Below are 8,921 nucleotides of genomic sequence, written 5' to 3' on the forward strand. Positions count from 1 at the left end.
GACCTTGGCCTTTGGGCATAAGCGTAAGACTCCGGTGTTAGTCAGGCGATTGGCGTCGTTCTCCCACTTCGTTGCTACCCCCTTGGGGGTGTCGCCTTGAAGGTCATCGATCCCCTCTGCGCTTTCCCAGAGCTGGACGCGCACAAGGTCGCGGTCGGCATGTGCCCGGCTGGCGATGTGGATGGTTGGCGCGACTTCTTGTGTAGCAACGATGGCAGCTTCGGGCAGAGTTATTTTGCAGCTAAGTTTTGGTTGTCGGTCTTATCCGGCGTGTTCGAGGGGTTGTCAGACCTCACTTTGTCTTTCTGGAGTTGGAGCAGTTGAGGTGGGCCCTTACGATGACGATGACACGAGGCGGGTGGTGAGTTCTGGCGCTGGCTCAGCGCAAGCCCATCGCTCTTCTCCTGCAATGTTCATCGACAGCATGGGAGCTACTTGGAAGTCGGCGCGTGCAGTTGACTGTTTGGCATTCGTCGGGTCATGCCTCGGCGCTTGTTCACGGTGAGGGCTTCGTGATGGTTGTTGATGGTCGAGTCGGAGTCGCTGACTCGTGAAGAGTGATGATAAGGGCATCGGATGGCAACCTCGACGGTGCGTGCATTTTTGTGTGGGTTGTCAGGTCGCCCGTGGTGCCCTATTTTTGCAGGCATGTTGTGACGGTTTTCACTCGGTTCTGCGCAAATTAACGGGGCAACTCTTTCTTTTTTTAAGAAATCGACATGCTCTTGGCCTGAGTTTTGAAAAAAAAATTTGGTTACAACAAAAGATTCCTCGGTCTGACAGCATAGCTTGCATAATTACGCATCACAACTACACACACCTCACGAAAGAATCCCACACGTGCAAAATCGACTGAGAGGAGAAGGGGGAAACAATTTAAGTCAACTGTAACATCCTTGAAAAGGTCTTTTTTTTTAAACTTTTGTTTTACCCTCGTGTCACTAGCGCAACACGAGCCATAAAAAAATTTATTGAGACTGAAGAGAAATCCTTCTCTACAAAAACTCTTTATGTTCTTGATATTGATTAAGATATACGAGAATAAAGAAGTGAGAAAGGATTCCTTTTCTCTCAATTCAAGTTTCCATTCAATAAGTGCATCAAATATTTGGCATAGAAAGGAATCAGAGGAGAATAAGAAGCGAGAAAGCAGCAAGCTCAATGGATGGGTTTAGCAAAAGCGAAACTCAATAGATGGCACACACCCGCACGTATCTCTGGCTCCCAGGAGGTAGAGGTCATCAAAACTGCAATACATTGTATTAACTGTATCATGAACACAGAGGATTATTACATGTCCATACTCCGTCATACTCGTACGCATAAAAAGCTGGAGGCTAGGTTTTTTCCACCCTCCAGCCATACACAGGAGAGTTGCACATCAATATATTGCGTAGGACTCGTAGTCGTACCACGATCATATTCATACACCATACCAAGCTAGTCCGACTCTAATTAAGTCCAGCTCCCCTCCGACGGAAATCAATCACGCGGCGATCTTTGAGCACCGCGCTTTGGCCGGCGCGAGCCGCTCCTCCCCGTGCTCCGAGGGGCCGTTGCTCCCGCCGACGCACCGCTTCCCCTTCTCGGCACCGGCGTGCGCCGAGGAGCCAGTGGTGTCCCCGGCGCCGTAGCGGCCGGCTGTCGCATTGTTGCGGTGGTGAGGCGCCATGGCAGCGACCGCGGCCGCCTCCTTCTCCTCCTCGGCTATCGTGTCCAGCACCGTCAACGGGATTCCGCGCCGGCGGCGCCTGATGATGGACGGCGCGACCTCGACGGTGATCCGGGCGACGACCTGGGCCTTGGCCATGACCAGCGTGAGCGTGCAACTCACAAATTACTCCACAAAGCTTAACCTGCAAGTTGCATGGGTAGCTTGCACTTCAGTGCTCCACACAGCAGGCTAAAAATGTAGGGGCATGTGGGTTCTATCGTGCTAGCTTATGGGAGGTCGGTAATTTCGGGGCGTGTATTTATAGAGGCACAGTGTTCATTGGGATCAATATGGTCCACTAAACTGGAGAAAAAATCTGGGGGAAAGAAGAGAGGTTAATAACAATAATAACAATACATGGACTGAGAGTGAGGCCAGAGAGACCAGAGAAGCGGTGTTGTTATTAGTCTCCCATCGCGAGTACTGTTTCTACACAGCACACAGGCCCAAATGCCATGGCATATACGCTACTTTCCAGTGCCCAGAAGTCAGAATACAAACCCGCCTGAAAGTGCTGGATGCAATTGGCCGAAAGTATGCAAAAATAAATAAATTTGGGAGCTCAGAGGAACATTGGCTAATATCAGAGGCAAGCCACAAGACACTCGGTGTTCTTTTTCCTTCTTTTTGCGACGATATCATTTCTCTTTGGGTTTCTTTCATGTACCCTTCTGCTTTGGGAGACAAGTGTGCCGATCAAGGTGGCATCCCCTCGGAGCAGGGCAGACGCATCAGGACGAGCAAGGCTCCTTTCCTGTCCCGTCTTGGCATTTCAGGCCTCAGTGCCCCAGTGACAGCCTTCCGTACCGTACCGTACCGTCCCAGCCTATCACCGAGCAACGTGTGGGTTAGGATAGTGAAATCAGCAAGTTGGTTGCTCAACGTTTACTTCGACTGGATCGCGCAAATCTTGGAAATGTCTAGAGCATGGCCCATGTGTCGAAAACTCAAAATCGGAGAGCGGAGAAATTTCCCTGTTTATTTCCGGGGACATTTTGAGGTGCAGAGTTTGGATGTGTGTGTGTGTGTATGTGTGTGTGTGTGTGATGCTAGGAAGGAGAAGCAAATTGGGCAACAACATAAACGTGGATGTCAATGCCAATCACAGTGTATCAAGATTCAGAAAACAGTAAGCTGATGGTATGCTGATAGTCTGTTGCCGCTTGGCATCAAGAATAATGTGCAGGGAACCCACAGCCTCTGCGTTCAACACCAGTAGTAGATGGGAAATTCATAAACCAGAGAACGACGACACGAAAAAGGCAGTAGGCGCACGGTGATTCAGCGACCAGTGAACGCATCGATGAGTCGAAATCAGTACAGTACCTACTGTTGGAAACCCTGGGAAACACGCTGTGATCAGACACTGGCTTCAGGCTCTGGAACTAACCCAGAACCGGATGCCAGTGTCAACAACAGTGTCTCAAGATTCAGAAAGCGCTACGTCGAGACCTAGTAATATACTGACACTGATACATATTGGTCGGTTGCCGATTGGCATTCAGAATAATGGGCGGGGGAACCCACGGCCTTACGTTCTAACAACGGTGCAAGAAGGAAAATCAAGAACCACAGAACATGGCATGAAAGGACAGTAGGCGCACAGTGATTCAGAAAATCAGCCAAAGAATCAGTCGATCGGCCAAAATCAGTGGCTACTGTAGTACTGTTGGAAACCCTAACAAACACGATGTGATCAGATACCAGACTTGAAAGTCTTCAAAATCAGGGAGGTGCGTGACGAGTCCTCAGTCGAAGACAGCAACACGGCATCAGACCATCTCCAAAGTCGTCCGGCAAACCGCACCTAAGGCCAACTCCACCGCACGACGCCAAAGGGTATTCGGTTTGGCCGGATTTTGTCTCTTTGAGACGGCAATGGATTTGCCCATGTCCGCCTCTGTTCGTTGGGTCGTGGATGCGTCCAGCGGGCGGCTGTATCCTAAATCATGTCCGTGTTGGATGTGATAAAAAAACAAAAAAACAAAAATAAAATGACTTAAAAAAGTAAATAAACGCAGTTAAAAAACTTAAAACATAAGTTAAGGGGTCATGGCCACAAAACGGCCCAGTTTCACGGTTCACTTAACGGCCCAGTTCCATAAATAACATAAAAACGGGAAAAAAACGCCACCTGCGCGCTCCTGCCGCGCCCGTTGTCGGTGTCAAAACCGACGGATCTCGGGTAGGGGGTCCCGAACTGTGCGTCTAAGGTTGATGGTAATAGGAGACAGGGAACACGATGTTTACCCAGATTCGGGCCCTCTCTATGGAGGTAATACCCTACTTTCTGCTTGATTGATATTGATGAATATGAGTGTTACAAGAGTTGATCTACCACGAGATCGTAATGGCTAAACCCTAGAAGTCTGGCCTGTATGACTACGGTATTGAGTATATCCTTTTCGGACTACACCCTCCGGTTTATATAGACACCGGGGATTTAGGGTTACATAGAGTCAATTACATAAGATAGAATCTTCATAGTTGTTCGCCAAGCTTGCCTTCCACGCCAAGGAGAGTCCCATCCGGACACGCGTACAGTCTTCGGTCTTCATATCTTCACAACCCATCACTCCGGCCCATAGATAACGGGCCGGACGCCCGAGGACCCCTTAGTCCAGGACTCCCTCAGTAGCCCCTGAATCTGGCTTCAATGACAAGATATCTGTTGGGGATCGAAGCAGAAATTTAAAATTTTCTACGCATCACCAAGATCAATCTATGGAGTAATCTAGCAACGAGGGGAAGGGGAGTGCATCTACATACCCTTGTAGATCGCTAAGCGGAAGCGTTGCAAGAACGCAGATGAAGGAGTCGTACTCATAGCGATTCAGATCGTGGTTGATTCCGATATAAGCGCCGAACAACGGCGCCTCCGCGTTCAACACACATGCAGCCCGGTGACGTCTCCTACGCCTTGATCCAACAAGGGTAGAAGGAGAGGTTGGGAAGGCTCCGTCCAGCAGTAGCACGATGGCGTGGTGGTGGTGGAGGAGCGCAGGACTCCAGTAGGGTTTCGCCAAGCACTACGAGAGACGAGGAGGGAGAGAGGTAGGGCTGCGCCAAGAGAGAGATCAAATCGTATGTTGGGCAGCCCCATACCTCAAGTATATATAGGGGGAGGGGAGGGGGCTGCGCCCCTTCTAGGGTTCCCACCCCAAGGGGTGCGGCAGCCCCTGATCCCATCTAGGGTGGCGGCCACAAGGGGGAGAGGGGGAGGCGCACCTGGGGTGGGCCTTAGGGCCCATCTGCCCTAGGGTTTGCCCCCTTCCCCTCTTGGAGGCGCCTTGGGCCTTGGTGGGAGGCGCCCCAGCCCACCTAGGGGCTGGTCCCTTCCCACTATAGGCCCATGTATGCCTCCGGGGCCCGTGGCCCCTCCCGATGGACCCCCAGACCCCTCCGGTGGTCCCCGTACACTACCGGTGATGCCCGGAACACTTCCGGTGGCCAAAACCATACTTCCTATATATCAATCTTTACCTCCGGACCATTCCGGAACTCCTCGTGACGTCCGGGATCTCATCCGGGACTCCGAACAACATTCGGTAACCGCGTACATACTTTCCCTATAATCCTAGTGTCATCGAACCTTAAGTGTGTAGACCCTACGGGTTCGGGAGTCATGCAGACATGGCCGAGACAACTCTCCGGTCAATAACCAACAACGGGATCTGGATACCCATGTTGGTTCCCACATGCTCCACGATGATCTCATCGGATGAACCACGATGTCAAGAATTCAATCAATCCCGTATACAATTCCCTTTGTCTAGCGGTATAGTACTTGCCCGAGATTCGATCGTCGGTATCCCGATACCTTGTTCAATCTCGTTACCGGCAAGTCTCTTTACTCGTTCCGTAACACATCATCCCGTGATCAACTCCTTGGTCACATTGTGCACATTATGATGATGTCCTACCGAGTGGGCCCAGAGATACCTCTCCGTTACACGGAGTGACAAATCCCAGTTTCGATTCGTGCCAACTCAACAGACACTTTCGGAGGTACCCGTAGTGCACCTTATAGCCATCCAGTTACGTTGTGACGTTTGGCACATCCAAAGCACTCCTACGGTATCCGGGAGTTGCACAATCTCATGGTCTAAGGAAATGATACTTGACATTAGAAAAGCTTTAGCATACGAACTACACGATCTTGTGCTAGGCTTAGGATTGGGTCTTGTCCATCACATCATTCTCCTAATGATGTGATCCCGTTATAAACGACATCCAATGTCCATGGTCAGGAAACCTTAACCATCTGTTGATCAATGAGCTAGTCAACTAGAGGCTTACTAGGGACATGGTGTTGTCTATGTATCCACACATGTATCTGAATTTCCTATCAATACAATTATAGCATGGATAATAAACGATTATCATGAACAATGAAATATAATAATAATAACTAATTTATTATTGCCTCTAGGGCATATTTCCAATAGTCTCCCACTTGCACTAGAGTCAATAATCTAGTTCACATCGCCATGTGATTAACACTCACAGGTCACATCACCATGTGACCAACATCCAAAGAGTTTACTAGAGTCATTAATCTAGTTCACATCACTATGTGATTAACACTCAATGATTTCTGGGTTTGATCATGTTATGCTTGTGAGAGAGGTTGTAGTCAACGGGTCTGTCATATTCAGATCCCTATGTATTTCACAAAACTTTATGTCATATCGTAGATGCTGCTACCACGTTCCACTTGGAGCTATTCCAAATTGTTGCTCCATTATACGTATCCGGTATCTCTACTCAGAGCTATCCGGATAGGTGTCAAGCTTGCATCGGCGTAACTCTTTACGTCGAACTCTTTATCACCTCCATAACCGAGAAACATTTCCTTATTCCTCTAAGGATAATTTTGACCGCTATCTGGTGATCCAGTCCTAGATCACCTTTGTACCCTCTTGCCAGACATGTGGCAAGGCACACATCAGGTGCGGTACTCAGCATGGCATACCGTATAGAGCCTATGACAAAAGCATAGGGGACGACCTTCGTCCTTCCTCTTTCTTCTGCCGTGGTCAATCTTCGAGTCTTACTCAACTTCACACCTTACAACTCAGGTAAGAACCCCTTCTTTGACTGATCTATTTTGAACTCCTTCAAAAACATGTCAAGGTGTGCGTTCTTTGAAAGTATCATCAGGCGTCTTGATCTATCTCTATAGATCTTGATGCCTAATCTGTAAGCAGCTTTATCCAGGTCTTCCTTTGAAAAAAACTCTTCAAACAACCGTTTATGCTTTCCAGGAATTCTACATTATGTCATCCACATATACTTATTAGAAATTTTGTAGTGCTCCCACTCACTTTCTTGTAAATACAAGTTTCTAGCAAACATTGTATAAACCTAAAAGCTTTGATCACTCTATCAAAGCATATATTCCGACTCCGAGATGCTTGCTCTAGTCCATAGAAGGATTGCTGGAGCCAGCATACCTTTTAGCATCCTTAGGATCGACAAAACCTTTTATTGTATCACATACAACTTTTTCTTTCAAAAACTGGTAAGAAAACTTGTTTTTTGACATCCATCTATCAGATTTCATAATTGAAAAATACAGCTAATGCTAACATGATTCCGACGGACTCAAGCATCGCTACGGGTGAGAAATTCTCATCGTAGTCAACTCCTTGAACTTATGAAAAGACTCTTTCCCACAAGTCGAGCTTTATAGATGGTAACATTACCGTCCACGTCCGTCTTCTTCTTAAAGATCCATTTATCTCAATGACTTGCCGATCATCGGGCAAGTCCACCAAAGTCCATACTTTGTTCTGATACATGGACCCTATCTCGGATTTCATGGCTTCTAACCATTTGTGGGAATACGGGCCCACCATCACTTCTCCATAGCTCGTAGGTTCATTGTTGTCTAACAACATGATATCTAAGACAGGATTACCGTACCACTTAGGAGTAGTACATATCCTTGTCGACCTACGAGGTTTGATAGCAACTTGATCCGAAGCTTCATGATCACTATCATTAACTTCCTATTCAACAGACGTAGGCGCCACAGAAAACATCTTTCTGTGTTGCATCACTCTCTGGTTGAAGTAAAGGTTCGACAACCTCATCAAGTTCTATCTTCCTCCCACTCAATTCTTTAGAGAGAAACTCCTTCTCGAGAAAGGACCCGTTCTTAGCGACAAACAATTTGCCCTCGGATCTGAGATAGAAGGTATACCCAAGTGTCACCTTTGGGTATCCTATGAAGACGTGTTTGTCCACTTTTGGGTTCGAGCTTCTCCGGCTGAAGCCTTAAGCATCGCAGCCCCAAACATTAAGAAACGACAATTTTGGTTTCTTGCCAAACCATATTCATACGACGTCGTCTCAACGGACTTAGATGGTGTCCTATCTAAAGTGAATGCAGTGTCTCTAATGCATATCCTCAAAATGAAAATGGTAGATCGGTAAGAGACATCATAGATCGCACCATATCTCATAAGGTTCGATTACGGCGTCCGGACACACCATTACGCTGTGGTGTTCCAGGTGGCTTCAACTGCGAAACAATTCACAATGTCTTAAGTGTTTGCCAAACTCATAACTCAGAAATTCTCATTGATCAGATCGTAGGAATTTGATCTTCTTGTTATGACGATTCTTAACTTCACTCTGAAATCGCTTGAACTTTTCAAACGTTTCAGACTTGTGCTTCATTAAGTAAATATACCTATATCTACTCAAATCGTCAGTGAAGCTGAGAAAATAGCGATATCCACCGCACGCTTCAATTCTCATTGGATCACATGCATCAGCATGTATGATTTCCAACAAGTCACTTGCCCGTTTCATTGTACCTGAAAACGGGGTCTTAGTCATCCTGCCCATGAGGCATGGCTCGCATGTGTCAAGTGATTCAAAATCAAGTGACTCCAGACATCCATCGACATGGAGTTTCTTCATGCATCTTACGCCAATATGACCTAAGCGGCAGTGCCACATGAAAGTGGTACTATCATTATTAACTCTACATCTTTTGGCGTGAACATGTGTATTACCACGACCGAGATTCAATGAACCATTCACATAGGGTGCATGACCATGAAAGGTATTATTCATGTAAACAGAATAACCATTATTCTCTAACTTAAATGAATAACCGTATTGCAATGACCATGATCTAATCATATTTACGCTCAACGTAGACACCTGATAACATTTATCTAGGTTCAATACT

The sequence above is a fragment of the Triticum dicoccoides genome, chromosome 2A (assembly GCF_002162155.2).
Source record: "Triticum dicoccoides isolate Atlit2015 ecotype Zavitan chromosome 2A, WEW_v2.0, whole genome shotgun sequence".
NCBI classification, from domain to species: Eukaryota; Viridiplantae; Streptophyta; class Magnoliopsida; order Poales; family Poaceae; genus Triticum; species Triticum dicoccoides.